Here is a 20,531-nt window from a genome sequence, read left to right as displayed (position 1 = left end):
TGCCCGGAACCTTCCTTGGGACCCTTTCTTAATACGCGGACATTAACGTATACTTCCGAGAACCTTCCTGGAAGATTTTTTGGAATGTTCCAGGAATGTTTAGGAAAATGTTCGTGCTATCCGGGAATTTAACGAGATTTCAAAAATTTGTAAATACTGTAAATGATTTTAAAAACGTATCCAGGATAACAATGATATATTCACAATATTTCAATGGATTTCAACGGATGTCTAGAAAACTTTAGGTATTTCAGGGATTTCAGAGATTTAAAGCGATTTTTGAATATTTAAAAAATTCACAGTATTTCAACAGAAGTAACAGGATTTCTACACATTTCAATGGATTTTAAAAATATCACTAGAAAAAACAGACTGACCAGTTTTCTAGGAATTTTTAATCAAAGGATTTAAAAATATTTAACACAATTTTATGGGAGTTGTAGGTGTTTTGTAGATCAGATTTAAAAAATATTTAACCCCTAGATGAAACATTTTTAAAAGATAAGACATTATTTTGCTAATATTGAACCTATTTTTAAATTATGAATTGACACCGAGACCTGGATATGGTTTATACATTTAATCAAATATATTATAAAAGCAGTTATCCAAAATAATTTAAGTTTGTATAAACACTGAGATTGTCATTATGTTGGCCAAATAATTTTTAATTAAAAAAGAAATTTTATTACATTTCAAACACAACCAATTTTAAAAATAATTTTCGACTGAGATATTAACCAAAGATAAATCACAATAATTTACAACTGTGATATTGACCAAAGATAACATTTTTCTCATAACACACAAGAAATATTCCGTTTATAAGCTACGTTCCTAACAACATATGATGTAATTTTTTACAGATTTATTAAATCCACTGACGATGGCAATATTGCATATGCCGAAAATTTAGGCTCAATTATTAACTAAATGAATTTAATTATTGTGAGCCGTAAAGCCAATTCATCAACAACCAGTGGACCATTTTCTTTTTGAGGATAAACAATTCTCGACTAATTATTTTGTCCTTTATTTTCATATTTCCATTTCTATTCTTTGGTTTTATCTTCAAAGTTGGCTTACCCAGTCTAGAAATGATGGTTCATGCGATTTTCATTTTTCAGTACTTACCTGAAACAAAAATAAAAAATTGGACTTTAATTACAGTAATTATAAAATTATTTAAGCAAGTACTGAAGCTTTCTTGGTATAAATTTACTGAGTACAATTTCTCCATTGTAAGAGTCAAGTCACGTTTTCCGTTCATAAATCAGTATAAGTAATCAATGTAATCCCCCAGTCTCTGCATCCATCAAGATAAATTCGTAACGAACGGCAAAAATAATGAATTCCTTAATAAGTAACATTCCATTTTCTAATCCGCATGATCGATAAGCCAGGCGATCGTTATACTTGACGAGAGTGAATAATTAATCGGCGTAAATATCAAGAATCGATAGCATAACTTCGATGTAAGATTACATTAGGCTCCGATGAGTATAAGCAATAATATGCGAAGTTTAAATCTCTCGATCACCAGGAAACACTCAAGATTATAGACCAGTCTTCGGAATTTCATGCGATAAATAATAATTCAAGCAATGCTCTCATGCGACATTCGTTCGCGATTTCAATTTCATACGAGTTCTGTTTGATAATAAATCCCATGGAACACTTGACATTTCGAAAGCATACGAATAATTAAACGCCCAGTTTCGTTTGACTTGAAGCAATTTTGATAATAGTTCTTTATGGCATTATAATACCAAGGTTGTGTGTGGAACTTGATTTATTATGCTTATAAACGCTTATTATTTCTTGCAACCTGTCTAGCATTGGAAAATGGTAGTGGGAAAATTAGACATGCTCAATTGACCATACGCTAATGATCTTCAAATAGTCATATTTAATTACCAAATATTTCTTAGAAACGCAAATTCATTTACAGGGTGCGATTTGATGGGCAATTTCAAAATCCCAGTCAATTTTTTAAAATTTTTCTGGTCAACTAAAATTAATATATTCATATTTGCTGCAAAACGCAAAAATGTATTTGTATTCATGAAGTTTATTTTAAACATCCATTAATACAACATAGCAAAATATTATAAAATAAGTGAATTTTAAAAAACAAATACAGAAATTTTCCACTAAAAAATATCCTTTTTTTACAAAAATTATATTATTTAAAGTTTCCGTTAAATAAATTAATTTTTAACAACAAAAAAAACGGAGTTACAACAAAATAGTTAAATTCAAACAAAGAGAGAAATTTTCAAATAAAAAGATTAATTTTCTACCGAAAAATACCAATTTTAAACAAAATACATGAATTTTTGACGAAATAGTGGAATTTTCCTTGAAGAAGACAAATTTTCAACCGAAAAGAAGATCTTTAAAGTAAAAAAATAATAATTTTGAACTGAAAATGAAATAGCAACATATTTAGTTGAAAAATTAACTACAAAAGATAAATTCTCAACCAAAATTTTAAGAATTAACTTTCCAGTGAAAAAAATTGCTTTCGACAAAAAAAAAACTAACTTTGAAAGAAATAGTTACATTTTCAAAGAAAGTGATGATTTTCCAAATAAAATTGTAAATATTTAACTGGACTAGTTACATTTCAAACTAGAAGGAAGAATTTTTAAGTGAAAGGATGAGTCTTAAACTAGTATACTTCAATTTTGAACAAAAAGATTAATTTTCAACCAAGATGATTAATTTCTACTAAAAACGACGAAATTTCAACTAGAAAAGATCATTTTTCAACCAAAAACTAAATAATTAAATTTTTAGTCAGAAAATGAATGTTCAACCAAAGAGATGAATTTTCAACCGATAAAGAAAGTTTTTAAACAAGAAGAATCGATTTTAAAAAAAGATAATTTACTACTAAAAAAACAAACAGATTTTTTAACAAAATACATGAATCTCAACAAACTAGGTAAATTTTCAATCACTAAAGTCAAATTTCAATCCAAATTGTTGAATTCTGAAATTGAAAATATTAATTTTCAGTTAAAAAATTAATTTGTAACGAAACTGATGATTTTTAAACTGAAATTATGAATCTCCAATTGGAATAATTGCATTTTACGCCAAAAAATATAAATTTTCAATCGTAAAGATGAATTTTCTACAAAAAAGATGAATTTTTTAGAAAGTATATAAATTTTTAAACAAATGGTTTAATTTTTTAATGCATAATACCAGATTCCAACCAAATAGTTGAATTTTCAGCAAAAATAAAATAAATTGATTTTTAACAAAATAGTTAGCTAAGAACTGCTTGAAGTATTTCCTTTATCTAAAATTTAGAGGAGGGAGCTTTAAAATTATGGACGCATTCTGACGTGGAAGAGGAATTTTTTGTAATTTCTTTCTTCTAAATCTGAATTATAATTCTTTTAAAAAATTCCCGTTCCATGTGAAAAATTAAATTAAAATCTTGAATTTTGCTAAGATCAAAAGTAAATAGCAGGTTTATAAAAATGAATTCCCGATCTTTTCCAGGTCCTTTACGGTTTCCCGGTCAAATCTCCATCCTGACTTTTAGTAAGTAGAAAATATGATAAATTTGTCGAAGAAAGAGAGAGAGAGAGAAGCTGAAATTTTATTTCATACTCGAAAGTGATTACGTACCTTATATTTCCAACATATGCTCACCTTATGAGCTGTAAATTGATATGCAATTTAAATCGTGAGTCGATTTTCGACTGTTAATAATTCTCCTCTGCGCTTTTTCTGTTTCTTTTTTTTTTCGTTGTTGGTTCGAATTACATAACTTGCGTAATTCCAAAGGTTACATGCGCATGTCATTTCGAAAAGTACGCACGTTTGTTTACACAAAACACACACACACACACACACATATATATATATATATATATATTCCGAAGACACCCCTTGTACAATCCAATCTATAGGAATGACATCTGCGCTCTGCGAAATCGATTTATTAAAATAAATAATTAAGAATACAAAATAGAACATGATACGTTACTTTAAGAAATCGTCATTGAGTATTATAAAATTAAAATTATTTGTTATAAGTGTACATCTAAATTCAAATCTGTTATATCTGAGACATACTCTCTTACACGAGATGAAAATAAATGACTTTAATAAATTGGGCAAATACTTCCTGTTTTTATGCTTTTGGATTTTGTTTGAAAGATTACATCAAATATGAAGCTGCTTCATTTGCAATACGGGAAGTTCAATGTACGGCTATAGTAAATATTTGATCTTTGATGTATTACAAAAGTAAGGAATTTGTAAGTGCACAGATAGTATGGAATTATTTTAATAACATAAAATAAAATTATGTAAAATTCGGAAAAGTACATTGAAATTCTATTCAACACGATGAAATGCAACAAGAAACATAATATTTTTTATAAAATCTTATTAAACTCTATTATACTAATAAACTCCTGCGAAATCTCAAAATGAAGTTAAAAAATACATTAAACTAAAAGTATCTTATTTTGAATGAACTTTTATCCTTAAAATTATTAACGTTTATTTTTATTTCGATTTTTATTTATCATTTCTCTTCCACTCGCCCTTCCTAGAATTATAGTTTTTAGTCCAGTGAGAGAGAAAATGAAGGATAATAGAATGGAAGTGCTCGCTTTCTTGCCATGTGCAGCACCAGTTCTAAACTATACTATTTTCTGGTTTTTATATTTGATTACTCGACAAGTTCTGTGATTTGTTTCTTAGAATTCTTCTGGATTCTTGCGAATTTTTTCTAACGTAATTTATTTTGTTTCATAACTAAAGGAATTTTTTAGCTTTGAAATGAAAAAAGATTGAAAGATTTTGTGATTGGTCAATTGTTATTATACTCAGTCTCAGGATTATTAAAAAAAAATTAATGTATTAACTGTGAAAATTCGCAAATATGAAATAAACCGTAAACGTCTCTTTAAACATGAAATTGGTGCTTATTAACCTCTGACCTACAAGATGAAACTTTCAATCGTCATAAACCGATATTTAAAGATACTTGAGTTTTGCGTCTGTTTTATGTTGTAAGTTGTAACTGTCATAGAAAATCGTAGAAAATTAGTAAGCCTTTGATTTTGCGATTCATAAAACAGAAACTGTTTATTACAGAAACACGAATTTTTCAGCTTAAAATTACGTTGATGTTTTTCATCAATTTCAATGTTCTTTTTCTACAAAAATTTGTTTCGATTCTATTTACAGGGTGGCGATTCGGCGGACAATTACAAATTCACGGTTTTTCCCGGTCCACTCTTTCAATTTTCCCGGTCTACTAAAAATAGCATATTCATAATTGTTGCGAAATGCAAACATTTATTTTAATTCATGGCGTGCATTATAAGCATGCTTTAACACAACAAAGTAAAAAATTGCAAAGTAAATTATTTAAACAATAAAATGATGAATCTTCAATTGGAATGGTTGAATTTTAAACCAAAAAGATGAATTTTCAACTGCAATTATGAACATTTAACTGGAATACTTGAATTTTTAAACAATAACATTAATTTAAAAATAAAAAGAATTATTTTCTACCAAAAAATACAATTTATTTAACAAAATACATGATTTTTAAAGAAATACACCAAACTCGTGCTTTCAGTCAAATGTCGGGGGTTGCCTTTATAGCCTTGTACTGGTTTCTGGGGGATCGAAACTTAAATAGTGAGCGCCGCCTGACTCGTTTCTAATGGTAATATATATCTATGTATATATCATGTCGCAAACGCTCTCCCTCTGCTCCCCTGAGAACCTGAGGGAGCCAGCAGTTCTAGAAAGGCTGAGAACGGGATGACTGAACGCGAGAGTTTGCTGTACTTGAATATTCAATTAAAGAAGAAAAATATTTTGAAAAAAGTAAAAGATAAGTTTTCAACTAAAACAATGAATCTTCAACTTAATACCTGGATTTTCAATCAACAAAATTAATTTATACTAAAAAAGTTAAATTGTCAAACAAGAATGAAATAATTAAGTTTTAATTTTAACAAATCTAATTTTTAACCAAAGAAGACTAATTTTCAACTAAAAAAGGCAATTTTTTAGCCAAAAATTGAAGAATTACATTTTCATTCAAAACATTGATGTTTAACCAAAGAGAGGAATTTTTAACTAAAATTATGAAATATTCAACTGGAATAATAGTTTCATTTACATTCTAAAAAAATATGTAATTTTGAACCAAAAAAGAAACAAATTTTCAAAGAAATAGTTCAATTTTCCGCGAAAAATTCCTTTTTATCCAAAGAAAAACAAATTTTCAAGCAAATTGCTCATTTTTCAATCCAAGAAATGAGTTTTTAATTAAAATAATTAATCTTTAACTAATAAATAATTTTTCGAATAAAGGAGTTTAATTTGCAACCAAGTAATTTTGTTTCTAACCTAAAAGATTAATTTTCAACTACAATGATAAGTATTTAACTGGAATGCTTGAAATTTCAACCGAAAAGAAAAATTCGAAAAAAGGTCATTATCTTTCAAAGAAAAAGATCCTTTTCTTTTAAAAAATCCGGTTTTTTTATCTGCGAATTTTTAACGAAATAGTTGAATTTTCAATTAAAAAAGACAAATTTTTAGCCAAATTGTTGATTTTGAACTAGAAAAGATTAATTTTCAACCAAACTGATGAGTCTTCAACTGCAATAGGTGAATTTTATACTTATAAAAAAGATGAACTTTTAATCATCAAAATTAATTTTCTGCGAAAAAAGAATTTGCCGCAAAGTACATAATTATCCAAACAAGGAGTGTAATTTTTAAATAAAAGATTGAAATTTTCAACCAAATAGTAAAATAGTGCAGGACTTTCTTTTTCTAAAATTTGAAAGAGGGAACTTTGAAATTCTGACGAATTCTAAGTTGGAGCAGGCATTTTTAAACTCCTTTCTTCTCAATTCGAATTGAAATTCTTTAAAAGAATTCTCGGTCTATGGCAAAAATTCCCTGTTCCAAGTGAAATTGTATTTATAAAATAAAAACGATAATAACATATTTTCTAAAATTCCCTATTCAAGCCAGGTTAAATGAGGTGTAGGCGAATAAAACGTGATAAATCCATTTGCTAAAAAAATCAGAAAATGTTTGTTTCTGTGTTTTTGGAAGATCAGTTCGATTATAAAATTTAAGCAAGAGAAAAAAAGCTCACAGAGCAAAAAATTGCAAAATGCTTTTGTTTTAATGGAAAAAATACGAATTTTTTCTCTAATAAAGTATAGATAAAAATGTAGAAAATCAGATTTAAGGAATGTTACATTCTCGAAATAATATGATGACCTCTCTGTTTAATTAATAAAAATCCGGTCATTTCTCGGTCTTGCAGGGCGAAATTGTTAAATTTTCCACGTTAACTCAAGCGCATTAAATTATAGTTTCCCGTGTTTAATTTTAGTGCGATCAGAAGTAAATTCCCGGTTTTTAATTAAATTCCCGTTCATTTCCCGGTTTATTTCCGACCAAGTCGCCAGCCTGATTCACAATGTTTGAACAGGCTGGCTTCTCAATTCAAGTTTATTTTCCTGTTTTTTTCTGATGACCTTGCTTAAGAATAAAGAAGTGTGTTCAGAGCAGGAAGGATATTATTATCTTCAAAAACGCGCAACTCGACATTGATCATCAATGCGGATCGTTATTGACTTGCATACGCTTTCTTGATCTGGGTCTAATGCGAGGGAAAAAACTATGAATAAATTTGCGCACCTGATTAGCCACACTAAATGACAATTTTGTATCTAGACGTAATTATATTCCCTGAAAAACATTTTTAGAAAAGTTGCTAAATATAGATTCATATTCATCTTAATGAAGACCTCAAAATATTTACCATTCACGAAAGCTGATCGCGCATATTATATTTTCCATTTTTTTAGTATTTCCTGCAAGTTTACATTGCAAAGATATCCGACAATTTATGGCCGTAACTCTTTGTTACTGCCAGTGGTGAGTCGGAGAAAATTTACCTGTAATTACACGTGCTTAAACCATTTTGCATCTTTTTTAGGCAGTGAACGTAACGCGGTTCGTAAAATATGGCGAAATTATTATCCAGGATGATTTGGGATTTTAACAAAGAATAATCATTTCTATCTATTGGTAAACCAAAGAATTAGTCTTTCGATTATCAGTAATGTTTTACACTTTTTAATTTTTTTATCTAAAATAAATCAAGGTATGAATTAAGTGATATAAGTACCTATAATACGGATGCAGGCGATTAAATGATGAACACAAATCATTACATATTATCGATTCAGATATTTTTCCATATTTATCGCTATTTATACTTATTTGTTAATTAACAAGAGTCTAATGATATTTGCATTTTCAGCTTCTTTATTGACCATAATCAAATATGATAAATGGCCTGAATTGTCACTGATATAATCCGTTGTTGATTAGAAACTTGTTTTTAATACGCTCTAAAACACATATATGATCCATAAAATATTTATTTAAAAATGTTACATACAAAATTGTAAACAATTATTGCTATTTTCGACACATGCCAAAATGTAACAAAAATACATTTAAAAGATATTAATGAAGAAAATTAAAAGTTGAATGCCATAAAAATAAAACTTTAGAATTTTCGATCCTGCAAATGCTTCGACTTCGAGTACGTTTAATATCTGACCGCTGCAATTTTCTGCTGTGTTCGCGAGACCTGCGCATTACAAAACTGCGGGAATAATTTTCAATTTTTTAAATAATTTTTTATTTCTACTTTTTTTTGAAGGTGCGATTAATTTTGTTGCAAGATTTATAAGGAAGTCACGGTCGTTCGTAAAGAAATTAGGAATATCTAGCTTGGAGAAACTACGATCCAACCAAAAACGACAAAAGCATATTATCGACAATTTGCACAAAAAATATAAAACATAATAAATTATTAACTGGAATATAAAATCAGAAAGTTTCGAAGATGACTTAAAGTTTCTACAAATTTTATGTTGTTTTATTTTTGACCGAAAATTAGCAATTTTTAACAAAAATCATCATCAAGACTCCAAATTTTCAACAATTTACGTTTTTCGGTTTTGTGAGCGTTTTTTTAACCAGAAATTGAAAATTTTAAACAAAAATCATTAGATTTTAAAGGTTCATGGTTTCTTGATAATTTTAGGTTATATTAGCGTTCCACACAAAAAACTGGTATTTTGAAGCAAAAATTATTATAGTTCGAACAAGATTTTCAATTCTTTAACAGCTTCAGGTTATATTAACGATGTTCACAGGAAATCGGTTATTTTAAACAGAAATCATTAGAATTTGAAGATTTACAATTATTAATAACTTTCTGTTATTTTATGAAATTGCAATTTTTAATAAAAAATCTTTAGATTTCAAAGATCGATATTTCCAAAAAAATTATTATAATTTGAATAAGACTTACAACCATTAAATAATTTTTAATTATGTTAGTATTTTTCGCCAAAAGTTGGTATTTAGTTTTTTAAATTTATATTTCAGTCATTAGATTTAGAATGTTTGTAAACTTTTTGTTTTTTTCGGATTTTATACTGAAAATGGGTGATTTTAATAGAAAAATATTGGACTTTGAGGATAACACTTTTATGAAAATTTCAGGCTATACTCGCGTTTTTAAAAGAGGATTTACAAACTTTAATAATTTTTTGTTATATTATGTTAGTGCCTTTATTTAAAATTACTATTGTTAGTAGAATATTATTAAATTTTGAACAATATTCACAATAACTGAACAATAAAAGGGTATGTTTGCTTCTTTCACAGGGCATTAATTATTTTAAACAAAAATCATTTAATTTCAAAGAAGATTCACAATTTGGGATAACTTTCTGTTATTTAAGTGTTTTTTTTCTCGAAAATTTGATATTTTTAATTTAAGATACAATAAGATTTTTCAGATTATTATTCATTGTCGCAAAATTTGAAAGTTTGTAAAGTTCTTGGATTTTTTAGCGTCTTATACTGGAAACCAGTATTTTAAATACAATATAATTGGATTTCCATAAAAGGTACATTTCTTACAAGGAATGTACTTCAGTTGTCGCTCGCCGATTTTATTTTCCCTGATATATGTTATAGTACTCGAAAACCTAAGCGAAACGTATTTTTTTATTTGCAGAAAAACACTTTAAGGGAGTGAAATAGCCCCTTAAAGATAGGGGTCTCAAGTGCCGATTGTATAGTTTTGTCTATAAAAACGAAATTGATTTCGATCAAACTTACTGAAAAAGTTCTCTCGTGATGAAAGACGAATAACGTAATTTTCTCAAAAAATATTTTTAGATTGAAGGGGGTAAACCACCCCTACATATATTTAATGTTGTGCTAAAAATGTTTAAATTCACAGGAAAACAATTGAAAAAAATAAATCTTGCACTTGAGATAAAATGAAAACTCACGTGTTTCAGTAAAACAATGTTTTAAAAAAATAAGCGGGGTGAGCACCCCTAAACATTTTTTTTGTGTCCATAATAATATATACCTTCCATGCACACAAAAATTGGAAGATTAGTTTTATAACGAAGGAAATAAAACAGAGTCCATCCAAAATGAATATAAAAATTACTCGGGGGTAAACCACCCCAATATATTTTTAAATGTGCTGAAAATTTCTAAATTCATAAGAGGAAAATTTTTTAAATTATATTTTGCACTTGAGAAAAAAATAAAGTTGAGTTTCAGCAAAAAAATTTGTATAAAAATAAGGGGGGTGGACACCCCTAAAACATTTTTTTGTGTCTATAATAATATAAACTTTCCATACACAAAGGCAATTGAAAAAAAGTTTTATAACGAAGGAAGTGAAATAGAGTCCATCTAACATGAATAAAAAAATTACGCGGGGGTAATCCTCTTCTAATTATGTATAGAGTTTCAAAATAAGTCAAAACTCGAGCAAAAAATCCGAGGAAAATGCGTGTTGCACACAAAAAAGAGGATGAAGGTATTTATGTATTTTGAAGAAAAAAAAGAGCATCAAAGAGAATAACTATCCCTAAATTGTTTCACATTATTAACCTTTATGATTAAATCTTGTGCGAATAATTTTCAAAGTTTTTGTAATTTTCATGTATGCGATATGTTGTAAATGAATCACCTTTTTTCGCAGGATGAAATTTATCACATAATGTGCAATAATGGAATCGTTGGCAACGAAAATAGAGTCTTTCATGTCTTTCCTGTTGAAATAATTGTTAAATTTACAATTTTATCAAATTATACATTATCATCTTCAATTAATATTTTGACAGATAACACTCATTATCAGTTTTCAGCTATTCTATTATTGTACAATTGGTGATCAATTTTATCTTAAGAAAAAACAAGGTAGTTTTGAATGTAAATTTTAATATTATTCCAACAGGAAAAACAGGAAAAATGCAACCTTTAGACGTGTGTATTTGGGTTTAGAGTTTGGAAAAATCATGCGCGTCACTTCTCCGATTCCGTTATTTTGATGTACATATCAGGAATAATATTATGAATCTTTTGTCTTTGGTGCATATTCAGTTAACCACGCCAAGATATACTAATCTTTTTAAATATTTAAGGTACAAAAACGGTTATATTGCAGAAAAAGTATAGGTAAATTCGAAAATCCGGTGGACCTTAGCTTCAGTGATTGTTGTAAAACAAATTGTGACAAATATTCCAAATATTGTAAATTTCACCTGAACGTATTTTTTGGTCTATAAAATATGTATGTTCTTTAAGTATTTTTATGATTTTTTTGTATGAAAATAGTTTAGTTTAATATTGTGTCGATGGAATGACGTTGTTGATCTACTAGTAAAATAGTTCAGTTTAGTTAGTTTATAGTTATTAGTTCGTTTATTTTATAGTTTAGTTTTTTAGTTTAGACTTATTTTGAAATTTTATAAATAATTGAAGGGTGGTTTATCCCCGCTTAGTTTTTTTATTCATTTTGGATGGACTCTATTTTACTTCCGTCGTTATAAAACTATTTTGCAAATTGTCTTTGTGCACGGAAAGTATATATTATGATAGACACAAAATAAAAGGCGTTGAGGAGTAGACACCCCCGTTAATGAAAAAAAAATTATTTTTGTCAAATCACAACTTTATTTTTTGTCGCATGTTCAAAATATGTATTTTTGACATTTTTCTCCTGTGGATTGAGCAATTATCAGCACATTTAAAAATATGTAGGGGTGGTTTACCCCCGCGTAATTTCTTTATTCATATTGGATGGACATTATTTTACTTGCCTCGTTATAAAACTAATTTCCCATTTTTTTGAGCATGAAAAAAATATATTTGTCATAGACACAAAATAAAAAGAGTTTAGGGGTAGCTACCCCAATTATAAAATTTTTTTTTTGGCGAAACCCAACTTTATTTTTGTCTCAAGTGCAAAGTATATATTTTTTAAATTTTGTCCTGTGAATTTAAATATTTTTAGCCTAACTTAAAATATATTTAGGAGTGGCTTACCACCTTCATCATTATTTTTTTATTCAGAAGTCAAGATATCAATTTTTATCATTATTCTGGAATTTTAAAAAGAAAAAAATTGCCCATTTTTTAAAAAAAGTGTCCACTTTTTTCGAAGAAAAATTCTCCTATTTTCCCTAAAATTTAATTGCTGAACCATTATGATCCCTGTCATGTCCTCATTTCCTCAACTATCTTGTAAATATTTGCATTTCTGCTTTACAATACAAAAGTCCAAATCCAGTTTTCGTAAGTGACTGGATTTTTCATAGAACTTTAAGTGCCATAATCGTTAGGGACGTAACGCTCAGCGAACCAGAGATGAACATGATTGCAGATGCCTCTGCCACACTAACAATTGAATTGCAACCGTCAACATTTCGTATTTTATACTCGGGCAGGAACTGCAAGATTGATGCTTCCACTAGTTGCATTACAGTCTCTGTCCGTCAGATGAAGCGACTTGTCCTCGTAGAGATGTGGTAATGCTGCTTCTTCCCAACAAACCGGAAGAGCCAACGTCATCCGATGGATATTCTGATACCATTGTATGCCCGTAAACGTCTTCTGAACTTTCCGGAGACTTTAATCGTAGCCAGGAACTCGCAAGGATGTTTACGGAGAGTTCGTACTTTAAGGAGGTATAATTATCGGGTAACTGGAAGATGGATTTTTTCTTCTGTGGATTGGTTCTGCAGTTCATCTGCTTCGTAGGTCATATATGAAAAAATAGAGATCGGACCGAGGGGTGTACCACTAAAAAAATCACGAGTTATTCCGTCAGAAATCAGTACGGAATCTGTAAGACTTTGCGTAAAGGAATGTATGTCGTAAAAATCAAAGTAGGAAATGGTCAGAGAAGGCACGTTCGTAAAATCTTTTGACTAAAACGGAAAATCCATACGCGTCCGATACTTTTTGATCGAAATCGTTTAGCATTCGTAGCAGTCCGTAAGGACTTTGAATGGAATTGCAGGGAATCATTGGAATTCATGGTAGAATTCGTAGAGGATTCGAGCGCAGTCGCTGCAAGACCACGCGACCGTGCAGAACTGCGCAGTATGCATCGGTATCAGCTGTTAGCCACACACCAAACACTGTTTTTTTGTCATTTTTCGTAGGTGATACTGTCCTTTTTATTATTAAATTTGTCGTTTTTTTTTTACTTTTCTTTAAGTTCATTATTACATTAATTACCAAACTCTTATATCAATTTTCATCCTTAGTATTTCTATTATCGCTTTAACTTGAAATAAATTATAAATGTTTTTCAATTCGTTTTTCATGATTATCGAGCTTCGGTCTCGATAGATGACTTTTGTTTGAGCTCCTTCGGCATTAACGAACACATTCTTATCACGTGTCTCGTGAGAAAAAAAGGTTAAAAGCAAATTTTCAGATCTGATTGAAAAATAATTTTTTATTAAACATTTTATGGTACCTTTTGTCTTTTTATCCAAAAAATTAATTTGTTTATTTATAATGTCATTGTTCGTGAACAAACCAAAAACTACTCATTGAATCAAAAAGTACTTAATAAAGAACTTTTGGATCTTTTTTGGGTGCATAGTTTCTGTGTTTTCATCTTTTTTCGTATTTTGCATACCATGACCGCAAAATGGAATTTTTTATTATTTTTTGTGCCATTCAAATTTGAATGTTCGATTTCTCAAGAAAATTCAAAAAGTTGTATTGATAATCTTGTAGAGCTGTCAAAAATCAAAGTTTTTCTTCTCTTGACTTTTTTCACATCGTGCGTTGTTTGGATTAAAATTTTAATTTGAATTTTTGGATTTTGAAAATGCTATAACTCTCGCAATTTTCTGTTTATCGAAAATGTTTTCAAGATAAATTGTTCGAATTTTGTATAAATACGAATTGCAGTACGTAGAATTTTTAAATATTAAAAAAATATGGTCTCTAAGATTTTCAAAATGCTCTAACTTTTTGATTTTTTATGAAAAATAGCTGGTTAATGAACTAGATCTTCCTTTTGGTCCCTCAAACTGTGGGCCAAAACACAAGCCAATCAATTTGCAGTTTTTCAAAAGTTATCCAGTATACAGACGTCGACAACGACAGACAGACAGGTGCCGGCGTAAAAACTATTTTTTTGTGATTCAGTGAGCCTCAAAACGTCGACATTCGATGGATTCTGCGAAAGTCATTTTTCACAAAAATCCAATGCCTTCTCAATAGAATGAGAATGTAAAAAGATGGTAATTAAGCAGTGAGTACTTCCCTCGTACGTTATACACATTGTCCGACTCCGCGCTTCGTAATCACTGCTTGAATACCTTCGGATTCGTCAAAAATTGTGGGACTCAGTACGACTTCGTAGGTCCAACGCTCCGCAACGCTGTCAATGTACAGCGTGCGGAGCTCCCGATTTACGCAAAAAATATTCCGGTTGGTCAATGTCAGAATTCATCAATCACGTTAGGATTCGCACGAATTCGTTTATTTTGTTCGAACGATTTCAAATGAATCCTGAGTGATACACCCCTCGGATCGGACCATATTATCTTTTTAGCGAACTAAAGTAAAAAGATAAAAAAAGACAAATGATACATGTCGGATTTGAAATGAACATCGAGCTGATGACAAGCCATCAGAGCCTAATTTGTGGCTGCAAGTTAACGCTGATTTATATTTTTGGCGACTTATTTTTCTTCTGAGAAAAAGTTTTACCTAGCACAGTCTTTTCCTATCTCTTCATCTATCTAAAATCGTACGTATTCTTTTAAATTCTAGCCTCTATCCAATTTTATCCTTCATCTGCCCACGTCATACATCATACCTATCCTTTGATAGAAAAAGATTTGATTGGATAAGATGATAGAGATTGAATAAGATAACCAGAATGCAAGATTGAGAAACAGACCGAAAAAGATAGCGGAAATTTAAATAGGATTTAAAAAAGTAGGATTAAAAACGATAAGACTGATTGTTGATTTAGTAAGGATAGAAAAAGATTTATCAGGTGTATTTAGGATGAAGCTGGATGTATTTTTTTCCATTGTAATATTGAAGATTAAAAATAATTAAAACCAATAGAAATTATATGCATTTATTTCCAGCGTCCGAACTGCTGATTTCATTAGTTTGTTCACTGACAAAATAGTTAGTTAGGTCAACTATTTAGTTAAGATACTTTACTGCTATTTTATTAGTTGCTACTATAATTTTATTAGTTGCCACAAAAATTCCATTATTTGTAGGGACTATTCAATTAAACCGACAACTAAGAAAATGGTTGTTCCAACTAATAAAATAGCCGAACCATAACCTACAAACTGAATAGTTGTCCCAACTAAGAATTTTTTTCAGTATTTCAGCCATCATAAATGCAAGTTTCTCGTTTGATATGAGCGGCACTCATTTCCAAACGTAAAATTGAATATCAAATATGTACTCTGTTTTGCCTTTCCTCATACAAACCACATAAGTCCTTGACATTCAAGAAATCAAATAAGAAACGATGATCAGTCTTACGCGTATTTCACTCATATTTACACACAGAAAACAGAAACGTAATATTTACGTATCAAGAAAAGTAGAGGGTTTCTTGTAACCGTAGCAGTATAAACTGCTCTTAATAAGGGGATGAAAATGTCAAAATCACTTAGCATTTCGTAAATGTCACAATGGAAATAAGGTTAATTTAACGATTAACCTTTAGTAAAATAAACCTCTATTCCCTTGTATTACATACTGTAAGAAATGTAAAATCCACTGAATCGAAATTAAAATAGTGGCGCAGTGGATATTACCGAAGGATCGGTAAATACTACCGGTCCGATTGGTTTTCTTAGCTCTTCCCTAAAGTTGTAACAACGCAACCTATCCGCGCTGACCATCGGGTGAATTCACAGGGTAATCGATAATGGATGGATTACTTCAACTAAAAACATTCCTTTTTTACATTTCTGTGACAGTCGTCACATTACTCCATATTCCCACTTAGCAAGTTTATTGGAGCAAGACTTTTTTGGGTTCCGGAACTGTTTCATCTGACTTGTAAGGATATGAGTTAAAAGATATGAGCTTTTGTTTTGTGCCACGATGGCATGGGCGCCTATTCAAAAGTCGTTCCCGAGGTCGCCACCCTCAGTTACAAATGCATTTCAACATTATTTTACAGATCGCAACTCCTGTAACAGTGTAGTGGTTAAGATAATTGACTTGCCTGCTTAGGTTTATGCGTTCAAGTCCCCCCCCCCTCCACTGCGTGCGAAATTTTAACTGTATTATAAACGTTATAACTTACAAATACCGATTAATTATAACATATCTGAAAACATATGTCTATAAGAATTAACTCTGCGCTTATTTATTAATTACTTTTTAGCAATAATTTTTCACAATTTATAGTGCTGTCTAAACTATAGTCTGTACCGTTAACGTCAATTGGATCTCTTTATATTATTGGTTAAAGTGACATGATAATTCGTAATCGCAGCATGGAGGAACTGTGCAGAATAGCGACTGGATCGGTAAAATCTACTGATCCGCAGATGAGTAACACTTGAGAATTTGTACTGGTAACCATCAATGATAGTAATATGTAGTTGCCTATAATAGTAACGTTTACTGAACTGTCGTGATGTCCATATACGTACTTGGAAGATCAGTAGATTTAACTTGATTTTCAGTAAAATATAAGGTTCTTTTTTCTGCGTGGATGTGTCGGATAAAATGTACTATGTATGCAAAAGAACACCATTGGCTTTGTGATAAAGAATCACTGATCTTGGCAGTCGTTCGCACTTAAAAATACAAATCGTCTTGTTTTTTTTTTCGCCTTGGAGGAAAAGAATGAAAAAAGATTAGCAAATAGTAATTTGTGTCGCAAATACTAAAAACGGCCGATTTCGTGAGTGATGCAAACTTCAAAAACGAAAGAAATCAGCGTTTCGCACCTGTCATGCACAATATTTTTTATTACATTCTCATCCGGAAATTATTACTGAAAAAGAATTACTGGAAGCGAAAAAAAGCGCGATTATTAGTAAAGGATGGAAGAAATTATTACATATTAAATCATATATTAAATAATAGGCAAGGGTAACTGGACAACTGAGTAACTGGTCTCAATATTAGGCAAGGTGTTATGTATAAGTATGGCTTATGGCCTATTAGCTGTTTATTGTTTTCATGGATTCATGGTTGTTATAGCAGAGACCATTGAAGGCTTGCAGAGAATGTTGAGCAGACTGAATAGTAGCATGAAGAACACGGGCCTTAAAATTAACGGGAATAAAACAAAAAGTATAGTATTTAAAGAAAAAGATAAGAACACATTATGTAACATTGCCTTAGACGATAATATGATAGAATCGGTTGATAAGTATGTATATGTAGTAGTTTATTTACTTCCGATGGAAATGTAGATGGAGAGATAAAAAAAAGAGTATAAACGAGGGTAGGAAGGTTATCGGCAGGACATGAGCCATTTTATGAAGTGAAAATACAAACAAATAAAGTTAAAATAGCAATATATAATTATGTACTTGCACCAGCGAAACTTGCACCTATCGAAAAAAGAATAAGAGTCAAATTAACAAGGTTGACATGCATTGCACAAAAGAGCTTGCATGAGAAAATGGATGCACATAAAGGAAGCTAAAGTGGTATGCCAGGACAGGGAAGTGTGCCCAGAAATATTTTATATTAAATTCATGATAAAGAGTATGAGTGGAATGACAGATGCCTAAAACGAAGGACCTTCGATACTTATAGGACTAAATGGAGAGCTTTTCATGATTACTTCGTGAAGCTCTTCGCCTGGAGTGCTTGCTAGAGAGATTGGTCAGCGAACTGGGTCGGGGTAGTGGTGCAGAACGAACGTGTTCTTTAAATAAACAACACGGGGATTCTAGGTTATTTTAAAAATACCCCCCCCCCTTATAGCGCTTCTTGCACGTCACTTTCTCACTGTTATTGCTTGGCACTGTCTGTTTCTAGCCAAAAAATATAGACTTTTTCATATAAGTGTGATAAAACACAATTTGTGATAAAGGAGTAAGTGTCAATCTATTGATGTATGTGTTTGTATGAATTTACATAAAAGAATTTATGTATTTCTGGGAGAATCAAAAGGAGATGTCAGTGTTCTTCTTCAACTTTGCCAGAAAACATGTTTATGGTTTATTTGCGCATAACAGTGAGGGAGTATGTGCTCTACGCCGTCACTAGTGTTAATATAGGAGGCGTGGGCATATGTGACACTAGCAATCATTTACAAATCATTATGGTCGCGTAAAATTAAGCGTAAAATTGAAAGGGCGTATTTACAAACAATAGATATAGAAGCTGGATACTCAATAATCTGTTCAGCATTTTGTAACACTTTTATATTAAGAATTTTATAGTTAGATAAATATAGTATTTAATACAGTAAATGTCTGCTGATAAGTTTTTCATGGGGATTTTGTTTTAATCGTCCTATACAGGAGAAGTAAAACATGCACACAGAAGAAGAAATTATTACACAACATGTTGCTGGTATTGCATATACGTAAGAACGGATCGCGTGCAGATTTCTATACGTTGGCTTTTAGTGCATGTCAAAGTCTGTATTCAGCGTGAAGTTACCGTTAAAGAAACAACACGACACTGAAAATATCAGAGTGCCGATATTTTCACGCAAAAGCACTTAATAAACGCAAACGACACTTAGAAGCAGGCACGTAATGTGCTACGCATGTCACTCGCGCCTTTTATATGCTTGACATAAGAAGGCAGATGGTCAATGTCAATATATGAATATGTAATTCTCGATGGCACGTATGTTCTTGACTGCGGGTATTATGTCTTTAGTACATTATTCAGAAAAACATATTTGAGACTTATTCCGATTTCATGGAACGGGGAAAAGCACAGAAAAAACTGCTAGTAAGAAGCGTAAACTCACGCTGGCGATCCAAAGAGTATCGCTAGCTTTATTTTTATATAATTGAATAAATAATTAAATTAAATTTAAAAAAATATAGTTTAATATTACAACTTTATTACCTGAAATAGCAATTACCCCACTTTTTCATTCTGACAATATTGCGTAATATTGTAGGTGTATAATAGTCTATAATGCACCATGAGGGAAAACTGAGACTTTATTGGCGAGTCTTTAGATTGCACACTCGCATGTGGCTCGTGCTTGCTCGACTACTACTTCTATTGAGAAAATACACAAGTATTTCCTCTCCCTCTGTCCCATGATTCATATGATATTTTATATAAAAAATGGATAGATATGGCCAGATTTTTTTAAACCGGTAGAGTCGACCATAAGTGCCGCTTTTTAAGGTCATAGATCTGCAACAGCCATGTATATCTATGCTGTCAAAATGATCTCGACATAGATATATAATGGCCATCACATATCAGCTCATAGATATGAGATAGCCATCATTTTTATTTCTAACCGATGAATTTTGTATATCAATTTTAATTTAAAAGTCTTAACGATTGAACAATGATCAGTTATTCTACTTTAAAATTGTACAATCTTAAATGTGTTTTATTTGAAAATTGTCTAATTTTCAATTATAAATACCTATAATAAAAACAATAAATTAAAAATAAAATACGCAAATGTGGAAAAGGTAGATTTTTGTACAAATTTGTAATTGCTTGTAAACTTTTGTAAAAGTGCTCGAATTCTTAGTAACAACTGGTTGTAGTTATCTATCATTTTGACTTCTCTTTCAAATACAATAGAAAAATGCAAAAATAATTGAACTAGAATCTACAATGCTACGAGGGTAGTTCAATAAGTCCTTAGAATGACCAACAAATGGCGCGCGAATCGCTCCAAATCATCTGTTCTCAGTCAGCACCACTCCCGAATAGATATATGGTGCAGCCACAGTCCACATCTTCTGAGTTTACGTGTTTTTATAACCAATTGAAAAAAAAAATTGTTCGTTAAGAAAAATGGAATAAAACGAGTTCAGAGCGGTAAGCAAACATTTTTATTTAAAGGGTTTAACTCCATATGAGATAAAAAATGAATTGGACTCAGTTCATGGCACATCTGCCCCTGCCTTAGCAACGGTTTATAACTG

The 20,531-nt window shown here is 30.5% G+C and overlaps 1 protein-coding gene across 5 annotated transcripts in view; it reads right to left on the bottom strand.

Annotated features, from left to right (window-relative positions):
* LOC117177051 (protein cordon-bleu) overlaps positions 1–20,531 on the bottom strand; it is a 249,412-nt gene that overhangs the window by 77,852 nt on the left and 151,029 nt on the right. The window lies entirely within an intron of this gene.

This window comes from Belonocnema kinseyi, chromosome 7 (genome assembly GCF_010883055.1).
Source record: "Belonocnema kinseyi isolate 2016_QV_RU_SX_M_011 chromosome 7, B_treatae_v1, whole genome shotgun sequence".
Lineage (NCBI taxonomy): Eukaryota > Metazoa > Arthropoda > Insecta > Hymenoptera > Cynipidae > Belonocnema > Belonocnema kinseyi.
This window is presented reverse-complemented; position numbering and strand designations above follow the sequence as displayed.